The following is a 17,059-nucleotide window of genomic DNA, read 5'->3' on the forward strand; positions in this document are numbered from 1 at the left end:
AAGCAGAGCATAGAGCCATGGCCCAGAGGAAGCATAAAAGCTCTTTTTTTCCCTGGATCATATAATCAGATCTGTGTTAGTTGATCATTGAAGCTGTATCACAGTGACTTTCTATGGTTATTTAATACAAAACCCAGGACACCACAGAGTGTGCCGAAGCCATTAAAAGCAGCATTTGGAAAAATGACTGTGGCACTGTACAGCCTTTGAAATTGTTTTTCATAAGTTATCTCTCACTAATCAAATGGAACCTGCGAGGGAATGAAAAGAGCCAAGCAGGATGTGAGAGGTACTTAGCTTTAGAAGAAAATGGACGTCTGTGTTATTGTTTTCTACAACAATAAAAATCAGAGTAAACTTAAAGGGTATTTTTTTATGTACCTTATATTGAAGTAGGAAATCTTTAGTTTATCATGTTGTTTTTCCACACCCTGCCCTCCCCCCAGGTTACCATCAGGAGCAACTGCCTCCTTTATCTTTTTTTCTACTGGCTATTACATTTTGGTATGTTTGTGGATTTTTGTTTTGCAGGGATGATGCTTTGCTTTATGCCCAGCGTGAGATAGGAGTCTGCATTGTGGCTCTGGACCAGAAATGTGCAGGGATACGTGAAGAGATGTCAGTAGCTTTTGTGACAGTTTCTCTGGGTGCAGACACAGCATTCAATCAATATGCCTGGCAGTTTTCTGCTGCCTTACAGCAGTGCAGAATCCTCCTGCGAGGTTTGCAGGAAGGTGGTGCTTTGGGGAAAGGTGTAGCTGCAGTGCTGAGCAGCCAGGAGGGCAGATTGCATCTTTCTCTTGTGATGACTTCTGTCGTGCAGGCAGAGTCTGGACTCACCCAGCTTTAAACCTACCTTGAGAAGGAGGCAGAGCTGTAATGCTGAGGCTGCCGTAGACTTCAGCTGTCATCTGTTTTGTAGGAACATGTAATCTGGCCAGTGAAATCTTTGCCAGGCTCTGTGTCTGTGTTGGGAGATGGAAAAGACAGGTGGGCAGGTGGCTGTGTCCCCCTGGGCCACACAGACCCCGAGGTTTGCCAGCCCAGAGAGGACTGTGCAGAGCACAACTGCAGCTGGCTTTGCAGTAAGAACTCAAATCCAGTTCCATGATCTATTGGTCAGTGTTTCTCTTTGGACAGAAAAAGTTATATCTCAAACATGAGCAGACTGATGCTTAGAGCATGCCTCATATGACTAAGATGCAAAGAGAGGCAATTTTAGTCCCCATATTGAAAAAAAATCAATCTATCTATCTATATGTATATATGCGTGTGTGTATATATATATATATATATATATATATGTCTAAACAAAAGTTTATAGATGACATATTGGCAAAACACTGCCAGGATAACTTTTTATGTCGGTATAAAAATATGCTCAGTGGGTGTAAATTTTACATGCATTTCAAAATCTAAACTTGATGAATTGATGGGTTTGCAGGGCATGTCTATATTCTTTTTTTTTTTTTAGGTGATAAAAAATTCAAGAGGTGTAGGCTCAGATAAAAATAAATGTGAACGCATAATGCATTTGATTTAATTTATGGAGCACTACCTGTCCTCCTTTAACAGGCTACTCAAGACATGTTAAAATGCTCTAATTCTATGAGTGTACAAGCTTATCGCCTGAGAATGTTAATGCAATTGTTAACTTTAAGTGCTGTCCTTGGTTATAAGTGTAGATGGCACTTTTGTACCACTATTTTACCTGTGCTTTCTCTTATTCTCTATTCTTTTGCTTCCTCCTTAGCTTTGATGCTGTTCTCCTAGTTTCTTTACCCTGACAGTTGCTATTAGCAGCTGCTGCTGTACACCTGTGGTGGGACTGTAATGAGAACACCTTCTTACACTCTTTGCCTGACCTTTCCACCCCCTTTTGCATAGCACTTTGCTTTTCCTTCCTTTAAAATCTTGACGCTGTAAAAACATGTTGGACTACTTATCATCATTAATGCCTGGTGAGGTTTCTACACATTATGCATCTCTGACTGGGGTGAAACATCTTTAAGCTTTATATTTTGTCTAGGACAGGTTTCACAGAGAGCCAAAAGCTCCCAAATTCACAAACTTTCACATGTCAGAAGTACATGAAATCTGCATTCCTCACATGGTGGCCCCAGCATCAGGTGCATTAGCAGGCTCACCAGGTACTTTATCAGAATCTTGTCTCCCCTGACACAGCAGAGCCCCAGTGCAGGAGGAGCAGAGCCAAGATTTCTTTTTTTGGCACCAGATGAAGCATTAGTACTGGGCTAAGTAACCACCTCAGTAAGCAAGATGCTCTTGGATTCTGGTAAGGCCTTGTGACCAGTGTCAGCTTCTATAGTATGGTCTATTAAGTGTCCTGGAAATTGATATCAAGTGCTTGCTTCTGGCTGTAAACACCTCTTTTCTTATCTGACACTGAAAAATCAGGAGACTGAGCTAATGCAAGCATGTACTTCACCAGCAGAACTGCAGACTTTTCCCCTCCTAGGCTTTGACTTCTTGCTGCTTCACTGCTCTAAGCCTTCCCCATCAGAAATGTTAGTGATCATGCAGCCGTAACACTGTACCTGTGTCAGGAAATAATTATGATTGCTTGGATGGAAATTGACTGATGGCTGAGCAAATTTCAGACTGGTAGCTGCACATCATCAGACTGACAAGGCTGATCTCTGACCTGGGGGGACACAGAAATCTGCCTTGAACAGCAAAGAGGTTTTGGAAGATGCAATTGTGTTTGCAGAAAGACCCCAGAGTACCCAGCCTGCATGGCTCCGATTAATTCTCCCTGTTGAAAAGACTGGTGGTGAGAAATTGCTAACAGGGTAAATGCATAATTTATCCCCTCCAGCCAGTACATATCATGGGACAGATGTTTGATGGAAAGAGTTTGCTTGAAAGACGCTGAAATAAACAAGCATTATTCATTTGGAAGGTGATGATGAGGAGAAATATGAAGCTGGTGGTGGGGGCAAGGGTCAGTAAAAGTTAATTTGAAAAACTTATCTTTGCAAAACGAAGCAATTAGGATATCTAGAGAGAGGATGGCTATGTTGGAACAAGGAAATATTCCTGGCAAATGATCACGTTCTGTGCACTTCTATTTATGACCAGAAACTTGTTCTTGACCTAGTACAATGCTGAATTATTGAGTCATCCTAGGTAATTTCTTTCAAACCAATCTCTAGAGTCTAAAAAAAGTGATTGGATAGAGTTAAATTTTGCATAGAGACTGTTTTAAGCAGTTAAGTTCTTTATGTCTAAAGTGTGACATTTTAAGAAATGTATTTGCTCTATGATCCCCATCTTGAGCTATTGATGTCAGTGGAAATCATGTATCTGATTTAAAGGAATTAGATCAGGTTTTACATATTTCTTTTCAAGCTGTATCTATAGACTTTGATAATAATTTACTTTGGGTAATCTTAACATTACAAACTCAATAAAGCTTTGGGAGAGGGAGGTGAATTCTGTTCTACTTTGTCTACAAATGGAACCATGAGTAAAGTAGTAATTATTTATTATCGACTAAATACTTGTTGGTAGTGATTTTTGTGAAATAAGGTAGAAGTACCACTTCATTTTCAGTTCCCAGGTTGCATTTATAGTTAGTAGTTAAAGCAAAAGTAAAACAGCTACAACCAAACAGACTCACCAACTGAACACTAGTGTAGCAGTCACAGAAAGGTGCCAGTATTCTAAGAAAGGGATTTAATTACTTGAAGAACCCAGATTTGGTATAAGAAGGTGATCCTGTTATCAGACTCGTTCTTAAATGAATCATCAAATGCCTAATTCTTTTATGTATATCTGCAGAGTCTCTAAAGAGATCACTGCAGATTGGCACCTGCTGATTTTTGTGTGGATAAAGAACAAAGGTGCCTTAACTGGCTTGCTGGAGCACTTGGATGGTTTTATGGTCTCCTTTGCAATCATGAGCTGTGTGTATTAACAACTTGTTTTTACTTCTGGTCTGTGCATTCTGCACTGTAAGGTGATCTGGAGAATGACTTAGGATATGAAAAATATCCCACTATTTCCCTTAATTTTGGTATGGGCTTTTTTTTTTTTTTTTTTTTTAAGAGAGCGATTAAGAGAGGGGGAGGCAGAAAGGGATTTGGTTAGGCTAAAATATCAAGGTCAATAAGTCATCAATGACAGGTTAGATCAATACATACTAAATTTAGAGTTTTAGTGGAAGTGGAAAAGAACCAGCAGAAAGATTTCTATTTCGTCTGTGTCTGCAAAAGGAAGGAAGGGCTGGAACCCATAGGTTAAGCCCTGCTTGTAGGCATCTGCTGAGAGGTGTATTGAATTTTTGAATGCTGGAGTATTTAATGGGAATGTGAATGACATGACCAGTCTGCTCCTTGGATTTATGATATATTGTAGGCTGTTAAAAAAGGAGGAGGAAACAGATATCAAGAGTGAAGGAAATGAGTGCTGCTTTCAAGACTTCACAATAAGTTATTTTTGACATCAGGCTGCAGCAAGTGAACTTTTCTGAAATGTAAAACTTTGAGCTTGGCTGAGAAAACTAATGAAAGGAGATGGACACATATTTAAAACTGGGACATGAAAATTATTAGTCAGAAGGGGAGGAATGTGTTTTCCCTCCTTTTGACCCTTTATCACAGAAGAAAGAGCCCAGTAATGCGATGAGGTGGCTTGTCTACCATGCCTCCAAGAGAGCAGGATTTCAAAAGACTGCTTGCTTGGGCTTAAAGTGTATTTTGCTTTGTGCATTGAGTTCAAAGCAAGCCTGAAATTGAGAGTAGAACTCAAAACCATTGTGGTTTCACCTCATTTTTACACTGAGCCTATTGAGGTTTGAGTGATTTAATCCTAAAGCTGTAAATCTGGGTAGGTTCACACAGAATTTAGTAAAAGGTTATTTGAAAGAATTGCAAACTCCAAAAGATGTCAGAGAACTTTGGCTGAGCTTGTTACTTGAAAGTAATGGAGCAAGAGGTCAGGGGACTTTTTCACAATTTTCAAAGTTGCTGGGGAAGTTTTTCAGAGCTCTGCTGTTATTAAGTCTGTGTCCAGCTGCATGGTAGGTGCCTGTCTGGGGTCAAAACACTTGTGCTGAATTTATAGTAGGGAACATTCATGAATCTCGTTATCTAAAATGCCCTTGATTTCAGAGAGGAGAATAAAAACAAGGCAAAAATGGTACATGTAGAGTTGTGCTTATAAAGCTGGTTGCAAACTGAAAAAAGGAGAGAGCAAGGGGAGTGGAAGGAGCATTTGCTCACCAGGTGGTGGAGTGGAAGTTTTCCAAGAGTCAGGATCCTTGGTTTGTGGCTGAGGCTGCAGTGTCACTGCCTTGACACATTTCCTTGAGCTTTTTTCCTGCTATGACTGCCCAAGTAGTGGCAGCTGCTTGTGTCCCAGTTTGCATTCTGTGATCTGGGAAATGGTTTTAAATGGCTGCCTTGCAATGCTCGTGTTTAGCTTATATTATGATTAAGTGAAACTTTTCCTCATGCTTCATGGTAGCCATGACAATTCTGGAATTTGCCTCTAGCAAAAATGAAACTGTTGGATGATTAAATCCCTCCTGGGGTTCAATGAATTTCTCTCTAAAAAGCTCCCTTTCTTTCCCCTCCCTCCTAGCCCTTTTTAGTCTTCACATTAGCAACAAGCCCTGAATTTTGCTGTTTTGGGAAACTGCTGTTCCAAGTCCCTTGTTGAGGGAAGGAAGGACAGTGTCATTGCCTGATTTCATGCCACAGGACTCAGTGTTTCTCTATTAACTGCTTGTTCAGTTATGTTTAATGGAGTATTTTAAAATTGGAGTAGATGTTTCCTTATTGATTAGGTGCATGGATGTACTGGGACCTTGTGGGGAAATGCTTGCTTTGATCAATGACTGCATTTTCTTTCCTCCTCCACAGAAAAATAACCTGAAAATAACTTCAAAAAGGATAATTTTGTCCTAGAATTCCTTTTTCTCATTTGAATAAGAGCAGTAGTGTTAAATACAGGCTTAATATTCTGTGTTTAGGGAAGGTAATTCATATAGGCTACTCAATTTTAATAAATATATTTACTTCTTGCCTTAATTACACTACTGTGGCTTTAAGTAAGCTGTGTAAGACATGTTTAAAAGGGGTGCACCTGTTTTATAAAACAGGATAATCTTAAGGAAATAGGCATAAAGTTGAGTTTTCAGAATCACTTGTTTTTAAAAATTTTTGTCAAACCTGTCCCTGACTATAGAAATGAAACTGAGGCACAAAGTGTATATTACTTGGGGGTAATTTTTGCCTTTAATGAGTAAAATAGCTGTTCCAGAAATAGATGTAAATTTTGGATCACTATCTTTTAATCAAGCTTGTGTTTTACACCCCTAGAAAATTACCACCTACAGAAACAGAACTACGGAAATATCTGAGTGTCTTATTAAGTTCTTTCAGCCTCTAAAAACAAAAGCTTTTAAAAGATTGAGATCTTGCTGCCAGTCACACTGGCATCAATCTTGGATAACAATACTGATGTCAATATAATTACATCATCCTGACACTTGTGTCAATGTCATCAAAATTTGGCTTGATGTCCAGGACAAAAGCCAAATAGATTGTTTCAAAATCTCAGTTATAACTCTGCCAATTTTCACTTTCTACAGTAAATCTTTCATTACTTTTTCAGATCTATGGGACCTTGTTATAGTAATGGCAAGAGCCTTTTCTTTACACTCATAATCAGTATTGATTATAATAAGAGATGAAGAGTCCTCTGGTAGAATAACATTACTGTCTGATTTAATAAGATAATTGCTATCTTTATTCATAAATATTGTGTTTTATTGCTTTCTGTTAGTGTGGCACATGTGGGATTCATAATTTATTTCAATTAAACCAGCCATCAGAGAAGGTAGTGAAATGTGATATTAGTAATGCTGCTTTTACTGTACCACCATAGATTTTCTGGAAATGGACAGTGCAATCCTCTATGGGACAAGAGCTCTTTTCCTGCCTTTAAAAAGCACCTGGTACACCTGCTGATCAGGTCTAAAGAGGAAAGCAAAATTAATCTTGATGGCATAGGATACTTTCAACCTGAGTACCAGGAATTCAAGCTAAAAGGAAAGAAGTGGGGGACGAAGGATGGAGAGAGAAATGAGAAATTGAAACAGAGCATGCAGGAGAGAAGAAATGTGAGAGGAGCTTCTGAGGTCATGAAGAGAACAAAGGCTGGGAAAGAGAGATGGTGTGAAGTGCTGCAAAAGCAGTAGGAAAAGTACAAAGGCATTTTCTACGCACAAAATACTTTTGGCCAGACAAAAGGAATGGAAGGCAATAATAAACAGATGAGAATAAAAAGCTGTTTTTCCTCTGATTACTGCATCTGTGGGCTAACAGAAGATTTCCCCTAATTTACACTTCTCAAGAAATGTAACACTCCCAAGCTTTCTGCAGCTTTACTTCCCACCCTCCTATTGCAGCCTATAGTGTCTGAGTCATGCTCTCCCTTTCAGCAGATCCTGGAGCTTGGTTAGCACAGGCTGAACAGGAAATTCACTTGCTGCTGCCTGCCAGGTCTCCTTTGGGCCCTCTGGGTTATGTACCTGCATTCTGCTGGGATTTCACAGACTGAAATCCCTTCCTCTGACTTGCTTTGGAGGCAAGGTCAAAGGTGGCAGTCACAGACCTGAGGGTCATTAGCAGTGGCTGTGGGCTGCAGACTCCCTGAGTGGCTAAGTGGAAGGACAGTGGAGAAAAATCGGTGTGATTTCAAGACAGAAATGAGGAATGTTGTTAGAACTGTTGTTCCCAAGGTGTGTTTAGGGTGTCTTGCAGAGAACACCTGCTCCAGCACTCGCCTTCTCATTTTCTTCCCAGAGGCAAAGCCTCTTGGAGACTGTCTGGGTTTTGGGGGATATCTGATGAGACTCCTTCTGTCTTTTCCTTCTTTCAGCTTGGCAACTTCTTCTTAGTCTTGGCATGTAGTTTTTTCAATGGCAAGTATAACACTAATAGCAATTTGCATGGAAATTAACATTGGAAATATGTGCTTCTGTCCCATGCTTATAGCATTTTACAGTCTGGGAAATTGTCAGGTGCCAAGCCAGCTCTTCAGGGCTCCTGATGGACCAACATCACAATTTTTGTGATGCTATAGCATCATGATCATACTGGCAAAAACATATTTCTCAGGTTGAGTGTGATGCACTCTTGCCTTTATACAGCTTTTGTGCAGCCTAATGTAATGCCCACTATCTTTTACTATTTACAAAAGAAATTTGGTTTCTTTATCATGCTGAAAAAAGACACTTTGTTACTCTCTGAAGTTCAGGGAGGTCAGGAGAGAATATTGGAAATTGAACTTTTCAACCTGGTGGCCCCTGCTGTCTTGGCAGGCAGCAGTCTGACAGGAACACAAGTTCAGCAACAGAGACAAGTAATGAAAAATGTGGCTTTGCAACATTTCGCTGTCAATAACAAAGCTCATCTTTTTGTGTCAGCAAGACATTGCATGCAGCACACATTTCAAATTCAGTTAATCTCAAAATAATTCAAAAATCAAAGAGCTTATTCAACCAACAAGACATACCAGATTGACTCACTGTGTATTCATGGAGGGGATGGCAGAGAAAAAAAGAATTCGATATCGGAATCAAAAAAGCAGCCTTAGTTTTCTCTCGGTCTAAATTGTTTTTAGACCTCACAAGCACACTGTGAATGCTAAAAGAGTTACCAAAAGAATATTTCATGATTGCATTGTTTGCATTACTCATCTAGGAATAAAATTCCCAAAGGTGGCAGTTGTACATGTGTGCACATGCTCTTTCTGCCTCACTGCAAGATCTTGCATATTTTTATGCTATTCCAGGACTGCATCTGCTGTCACCACACACCTGACATTCAAATCTGGTGTCAAAGAGCATGTGCACACACAGTGGTAGGTTAAGGGAGTTTGCTGTGATATTAGTATTTGCTCACCCAGGTTCAATGCTTTCTGCTTGGAATGTTGCATGGAGAACAATTCAGACACTGCTAGAAACAGAATTGCTGCTGCCAAATTAATATGTATTTATGACAGGACACCTGCTAGACAGTGCCTGTGGTGGGTTAAGGCATACAAATGGCAGTTTCTTGTTAATAAAAAGAATGTAGTTGCCTGTAAAGAATGTCAGGATGCAGGACTGCCCCTCGGAATAACAGCATGGACCCCTGTGCCACTCAGCAGGGAGTGAGGGGTGTCAGCACATGGTTTGGGTTGTTGGGATCAGGGCCAGGAGCAATGGGAATTGGCACTGCAGAGTCTGTGGTTGTAGCTGAGCACAGGGAATACAGGCAGCCCATGGGTACCACTGGTTGTGCTTCTTGCTCAGTGCTCAGCTTGGACTGAGCTGCTGTGGGTTGTATAAATCAAAGGCTCACCTCACTGCTCCACCTAACAGCTCTTCTGAGCAAGAATAGATTATTTGGCAATAAATTGCTCTCATCTCTTAGGCTCTAAATTTATGTAATTCACATTTTATCCTTTATATGTATCTTAGAAGTTTTCCAGACACTGAGCACTGAATTGCTGCAGACACGCAGCATAGTTCCACTATGCTCCTGCATGAAGTGTGAAGGGCTTTTATTCTTGAAGCTTGTAGGCAGCTGAATAAACTACTTCTTTTCACCTGTTATCAAGGCTTTGTTTGTCTTTTCAGAGTGTAATCCAATGTAAGTCAATTACAGACCCCTCTTTTAATTGTCAGTCAAACAGTGAAGACAGGAACAGCCATGAAACACTTACCTTTATTCAACAGGGAAGGGAAAAGGCAGGATGTGACATGAGATGACTTCAATTTCCATGGAGATTTCAACAGGGGGATGCTGGCAGCCTTGGGGTCACATGATGAGCATTTAAGCAGCTAACAGAAAAGTAATGAAAAAAACCACAAACCCCATATGATTTCTGGGTAACCTGGAAAGATGAGTCTTTTTTTCTTTCACGTACTTTGTACAGTATTTCATTACCGAATGGTGAGGCTGCTGCAGGATAAAGATTCTAAACTTCTCCTTGGAGCTGGAGCTCTTGGGCCATGCAACTGAAAAAAAAAATTCATTAGCTTCTAGTCTGCTCAGACTGGGAAGGAAGAAAAGTTTGGGATTACCCCTGAACTGTACTTTTAAAGAGGAATAGTGTTTTCAGAACAGGTAGTTTGGATCATATGTGGGGGAATCCAGTTCTCTGTCATGTCTGTGGGAGTAACCAAACATCAAGAGTTACAGGAAAGATAGGATTGTTTCCCTTGGTCTCCAAAAGACAGACATTTTCTTTGGTCTGCAGCGATCCAGAAACTGTTTTAGGTATATAACATGCCTTGCATGTCTCAGTATTATTTCCAGTACTCATGAGATCTTTAGTTGCTTGCTGAATTGAGGTCAGCACTGATGTGTCATGGCAGTGGGAGCCTGCAGGTAAGGCTAGGCAGCCTGTCTGCTGGGATAACTCTCCCATAAACCTGGCTGTGGTGCATTTTGATAAGATTTATTCAGTTTCACCTCCTGAAAGGCTTTTTCTTACCTTACAATGCATAAAACTATGTAAAACTTCATCAGACTTGTCCATCAGACTTCCCAGGCAGCTCTGCAGCAGATCTCTCAACTCACTCCAGTCCATGGAGTTGTTCTAAACCAGGTCACACCCAGGAGGGAGAACAAGAGATAAGAGGAGATTACAAAAGCATATTTGCTGTTGAACTCTTGCTTTAGTTTTTCCCTGTTGACGTGAGTGCCGCTATATGTTCATTATGTAAACATCAATTATTTATCTTCCTTTGGCAGCATTCCACTCTTCCTGCTGCTTTCAGGTGATTGATGTGGAGTGGTGAAGGAGGGTTCTGTGCACCAGCAGCCCCAGCTGGGCTGGGGAGCAGCAGTGAGCAGTGGGTGCTCAGCACTTGCACACACCTTTTGTGCTTTAACGGTGTAGATGGGCTCACTTCTCTCCTTGTTCTCAGAGTGTTTGTCCCACAGAGCTGCTTGGCCCTCTTGTCAAACCTGTGCAGACTGCATGTGACAGGGAGAAGATGAACCAAGCAAGGGCTGATGTCTCCAGCAGCTCCATTTTGTGTCTGTTCACTGTTTGAATTGAGTTTGAGCCAGCAAAGCAGGACTAGGCTGGGTTCTAGACTTTTTCTCACAAGGTACCAAGAGCTGCAGGAAGCATGGCCAGGTCCCTGTCCCCCTGCCTGCTGATCAACCAAAAGCCAAACTCCTTGTGTTCTATGTGGGCATTGATTCTGGAGGGTTACAGTTGTTGCTATTGAAAAACTGAATCAAATTCAAAACTGCTGCTGACTGTTCCATGTTTTTGGTGAGTGAGGAGGACAAAGGGTGGTACTTCTCTTGCTTTCCAAAAATAATGTAGAGGAATAAACCCCAAAATTTGAGCAGAGCTTTAATGGGATGGAAAATAGATCAGGGTTCATTCGCTAGTGATCATCTTGGCAAAGTTACCTTTCTTTTCTGTTTTAAGCTCAAAGTTTCAGACTTTTTCTGTTTGATACTGTCAACCACAAGTGCAATCAAAGTTTTTAGCTGTCTAGCTGGAAGCACTTATGTTTAGTGTAAAAGACATAGGCAATTTCCAGCAAATAATAATGGAAATTTATTATAAACGTTAGAGGTTCTGAGCAGGCAACATGTTATAAAACTAGGCATTTTATACCTTTTACACATGCACAGCTCTCTTCAGATGAAATGCCAAGTCCTAGTTAACATTACTTCTTACATCTTCTTTGTCATGAATGCTTTTTCCACATCCTAGCACACTCTAGTTCATCCAGTGCCACATTAGAAATACACTTACTTACATAACGTAAGGAGATATCTGTAGCCTTTGTAAAGCTTTCTTATTCCAAAAGGTTACTGATAACATTGCAGAAGAGAAATTTGGTGTGTCAGCTTACAAAAGTGTTGAGGAAGATATGATTCCTAACAAAGCCTTGAGCATTTATCCAAGTGTTTTAACTTGTGCCACCCAGAAAGGATGAAACCTCTAACTGTATTAGTAAAACTACTTTAAAAAAATATAGATTTTCGGGATGTTAATATTTTTTTGTTTGAAAATTATGCATATTTCCTTTTCTGAAACATTAGGTCAAATACATGAATATTTAAAATTTCATGTCTTTGTGCCAAATTCCTAATTAGTATAAGGACCAAAGCAGTGCTGTGGAAAGTCAGTCTCTCATGCCTACATCATGTACACAGCATGCTTTCTCCTGGGAGAAGACTCAGCTCAGATTTGTTGCTCTAGCCTCTGCTAAAAGTTTAAAGTTTGTAACAAAATCCATCATCCAGTCCTTGCTGCTGAGTGTGATGGAAATCCCTTCCCTCTGGTAATGACGTGTGAAATTTGGAGTGCACAGGTCCATGTGATGCTCTTTATTGGCTGCGTGGAAAGAACAGACTGGAAAGATACATTAATGTTGCTCTTCAAACACACTGTCCTTTGAGATAGGTGGCTGGAATTTCAGGTATTGGACTAGAATGATGTGCAGATCTGAAGAATATGGTTTTATTTTATTGCTGATTGTGTTTTGATATATCTGTTTCTCATATTTTCAGGAACAATATCTGGCATGACTTGTGCCAGGTGAGGGTCCTGGGCAGCTCTGGCTCAGGTGTCCCAGCTGTGCCAAGCTACCCTCGAGCTTTGTGAAACCAGGCTTGGTCTAAGCAGAGGCACAATGTGAAATTGAGTGTATGGAAAAAATGATACAGAGGGTGTCCAAAGAAAACTCATTTCTCCATTTCCTTCTGCTCCTTCCCCAGCAGACATCAGGAGCTGGTCATTGCAGTATAAAGATGTCTTCTAAAAAGAAAAGTTTCTAGGATGGCTGTGGCTGTTTAGGTAACATAACTCATTTCTATCCTATTCAGGTATCTAAACATGTTTACCCTCTTTCTTGAGCAGGGCTTTGTTGATGTTTATGAAGACAAACAATTACATGAGTATCTGTGAATCCTTTTGCATTAAAGATCATTGTAACCATATATAAATTCCGATGTAGGTGATTTACTAATTAAAACGGTTTGTAATTGATAACTTATTTGATCAAACACACTTTTTCACCAATTCACCATAAATAAATGCTTTGTTTTTCAAAATTATTCACCAGATGTGTAAGATGAATAATTCTCAGCATGTTCTGTGGTCATAAGCAGCTTGTTATAAGCAATTTCCATTGAAAACTAGAAGATTTTTCTTCTGAGTTAATGGACAAATCACACAATATTTTGTCGCAGGTCATAGACTTCATCTGGTTGTGGGGTTACACTTCCATATGTCATTGTTTGTTCAGATTTTACTGGAATTTTCAAGGGTATGTAGGACAAGGAAAAAGCATTCATAGAAGTCTGCTGAATCTTTGAGCAACTAAGCAGTTAAGCATAAAATGTCTCCAATACGACAGACAGATAAATGATAAAATACCTTTCTAGTAACAACTGAAGATAGGAAATATTATGTGAAAGGGGCAGGAAGTGTTTCAAAGGGCACTTGATAATAAAGGGTCTGCAAGTGTTACTGGTAAGTGATTTATTGATTTGTTCAGTGTAGCATGCGAGACTGTACTGATTTATACAGAGCATATACAAGAACCATGTCATTACAAACTGCAAACCAATCTTTAAAATTAGTTACTGTCCAATAGGTTTTGGAAAGATATACCTGTCCTGCTGCCACCCAGTCCAGAGCACAATGATTAGTTGAAGATGAAAGTTGATGTGAGTAGATCAAAGCTCAGTATATTAGGTCAAGCGGTTTTAACGTAGATTTATGAACCAAGATTCTGGTTCATTTTGTGTTCTCTTAGGAAAGAAAAATTGAGGTACTCCAAGGATTTTCCGTTTCAATATAAGTAAGTTTATTACACTTTTCTAATGGCATTTCCCTTCCTCTCTGCTCTCTCTAGGTTATCCAAACTCCTCTTTTCTTTTTGTCTCTACTCTTGGGGTGCCAGTACACTGGAAGTTGTTTATCTTAATATGGTGCCTTTACCAGTCCCAAGGCATGTGTATTAGTCTTCATTTCAAGATGCAAAACCTGATTTTTGGTTCTTGATGTTTTATTTGCACTCTCAACTGATAGCCAAGATCAGCATTACTATAGATCTATGTAGTTTTTAATTAAAATTCCATCTTATCTGTATTGAGCACATATAATAAGCTACCTGAGCATCTATTACTTGCAAAGGATGGGAAATTGAGACCTCTGCAGAAATGATTCTGGAGGACATAAGGACCCTGAACTTTAGAAGAAAGTCTGTTGCTCTGGAAATGGTTGCTTGGGCAAAGAAGTGCCTTTTGGGAGATTTCTGATCTTTAGAAGCAAAACTTTCATGACACAAAATGAAAGCTTGTAGCTTATGTGTTTCTTAAAAGAAGCCCAAAACCTGCGGTGTTTCATATTTCTCCAATATAAAAGCTTTTACTTGTCAATACTTGGTGGTGTGAAAATCCTTTGAGCCCTTAGCACTCACCAGGGAGTGACAAGAGCCTGGGCTGCACTGGAAAGCAGGTGGCACTCTCAGGTGTCCACACTGTGCTCTGAGAACCAGCAGAGGTGGAGCTTCAGACGAGGCTGTTCCACAAGCAGCAGCACAGCCACGAGCAGGGAAAAGGCAGCAGTTTTGTTGATTATTATCTGCATTTGTACAGTGGCCAGGAGCCCAGCCCTGGGCTGTGCAGGAGAGCAGTGTGCTCTGTGCTGCACTGACTCTGAGCAGACAGGCAGGAGTGGCTGCTGAAGGCACAGGGACACTTAGCAGCAGTGCGGTGGCAGTAGATGGCATGCTAGCTCTTGTGTAAGCTCTCCAAGGCTGGTCATTCCCCAGCTGTATCAGCACGGAAATCTTTGTGCAGAGAGTTCAGCCACTGTAATAAGTAACTTTGGAGGTGTTCAAAGTATGTTGTTTCCTACAACGAAGGACACAGTGGCAGAGAGAATGAAGCTGTTTCTGTATTTTTGCAGGGAGTGGATGCTGAGGGTGGAAGTTGCTGTCTGAAGAGAAGTGACAGCCTGTTCCACAGGGCAGAATGGGAGATGACAAGGCTGGGACAGGCAAGGAAAAGCTTAGAAAATGAAGATGCTTTTTGTTTGATGGAACATAAAAGGAGGACAAAATGATGGCAAAGATGACACAAAGGACAGCTAATGTGGTTGAAGTGACAGAGTAGTAAAATCATCTCTTCAAAAATATTGCACATGGATGTGAGCAGGGACAGAAATGAGTTTGTCAAACCCCAGGAAAAAAAGCTCCATGTTGTTTTAATAAAGAGAAAAGGTGTTTGGAGCCCAGAGAGAGCTTTCCCAGTGTGATCTGATAAAAAAAAGCCATATCTGAATTAGTTATGTAGAGAGCACCAGCAGGATTTTCACACAAGCTGGATTTGGGGACAGAGAAAAGGATGGCAGATGCAGGTTATCCCAGGTTATGGATTGCAGCAAGAGGCACTGTACTGTTGGCAGTGACTTAGGAAAGAGAAAAAAGATTTGAGCAGTCTTGGTATGTTAAGCTAAAACTAATGAGTAGATATCTCTGAAAAGATTTTAATTCAGACAGGATATGTTGGAGCAGAGAGATACTTTTGTGTGTTGCTAGGATAAAAATATAAATTGAATTTATGTTTTTAAATCAGGCCTGGGCAGCTAAAGTTGACAGCTCCTCTCTCACAGGAGAAGGAGGGGAAGGGATTTGGGTTTCTCTGGTGGAAAAACTGAGCTGGAAAACATGCCACAGTCCAGATCATTTGTGGTAGGTCAGCAGGTTTGCAGTGGTTTCATGTGGCTCACATGATTTAGTGAATTATGACTGTGGAGCAGCCATGGATACCTCTGTGCTTTTACAGTTGCAAGGGGTAGTTAGCTGGTCTGTTGCTGCCTTAGTGAATATAGAAGCTGGCTGTAGAAGCAATTCAAAGTGCTATTTTATCCTTGGGGAGAGGAGGAGGCTCACGTGGCAGTATATTTTTCTCACTGTATCAAGTTTTCATCTGTCTGTTGAATATAATTTCTGAGCCCAGTGTGCATGTTATTTCCTCTTTGGCTTTGTATATATAATTTTAATTTGTGTAATAGACTCAGACTCTTATCCTTTCTTTGTTTTTCAGCATATTAATGAGAAACAGGAGGGCAGAGGAAACCAGAGTATTTTTGGTCTAGTGCCTTCAATTTGGTATTCCGTGTGCACTTCATTAGCTGGAGCAGTTAATGAAGTGGGGTCTTTTTTTTGTTTGTTTTTAATACAGCATGAATTCTGAAAAGTGCATACTATCCGCCCACTAGATCAAATACATGCTGTTCCTCTGCGGTGCTGGCTTCAGGGCTGAAAAATTCCTATTGCCCCCTGGAAGCTCTGTCCTAGGCTGTGTGAGATGGATCCAAGCCCATGCTGGTTGAGCAGGGAGGGTGAGCTGGGCTTGCAGCAGGTGCCAGGATGGATTGCAGCGGGCACAGTGCTCCTGGGGAGCGCAGGGAGGGAGCTGCTGTGCAGGGGCACAACTGCAGCAGCCCAGCTGTGGCTGCCTGTGCTAACAGGGGGGAGACAAGGGTGAGGCTGGAGGGATGCTAATTAACTTTGGCATGACTTAAGTTCATATTTTTATTGCAGATAACCTCAGTAAGACATTTTCTGGTTTGATGGATGCCCCGAATGCCATCGAGCCTGGGCTTTTTGAGCCTTCAGAACCCCAGGTGTTAGAAAACCAAATCTGGTCATTGATGCCTGCTGCACTTTGGCCCTACTTTATCCTTTGCTTTTCTTTTTGCTAGGAGTGATCTAAAGCCTGCTGTAAGCTACCTAAGGCTGGAGTCACCATTGATCCTGAACTATCAGTTGATTATCGTTTTAGTTGCCTCACAAACCCATATCCCTTTTTCTCTGGGTTACTGGAAAGATAAGACCAGCACTGCTGCAGGAGGATGTGGTGCTGTTAATTCCTTTCTCTGTTATGCTCTGGGCCACTGGAATGTGGGGCTTTTAGCTTTTCATGTTAGAGCTCACCTGCAATCCTGCTCCCAACATTCAAACTAACATATTATTGCACTGCTTGGAAGCTGT

The 17,059-nt window shown here is 40.8% G+C and overlaps 1 long non-coding RNA gene across 1 annotated transcript in view; it reads left to right on the top strand.

Annotated features, from left to right (window-relative positions):
• LOC146437427 (uncharacterized) overlaps positions 1 to 17,059 on the top strand; it is an 80,023-nt gene that overhangs the window by 36,075 nt on the left and 26,889 nt on the right. The window contains exon 2 of the long non-coding RNA XR_014852334.1: positions 12,771 to 12,849. This is a non-coding gene — a long non-coding RNA (uncharacterized LOC146437427). The remainder of the gene's footprint in view (positions 1 to 12,770; positions 12,850 to 17,059) is intronic.

The sequence above is a fragment of the Lichenostomus cassidix genome, chromosome 4A (assembly GCF_008360975.1).
Source record: "Lichenostomus cassidix isolate B80296 chromosome 4A, HeHo_3.0, whole genome shotgun sequence".
NCBI lineage: Eukaryota > Metazoa > Chordata > Aves > Passeriformes > Meliphagidae > Lichenostomus > Lichenostomus cassidix.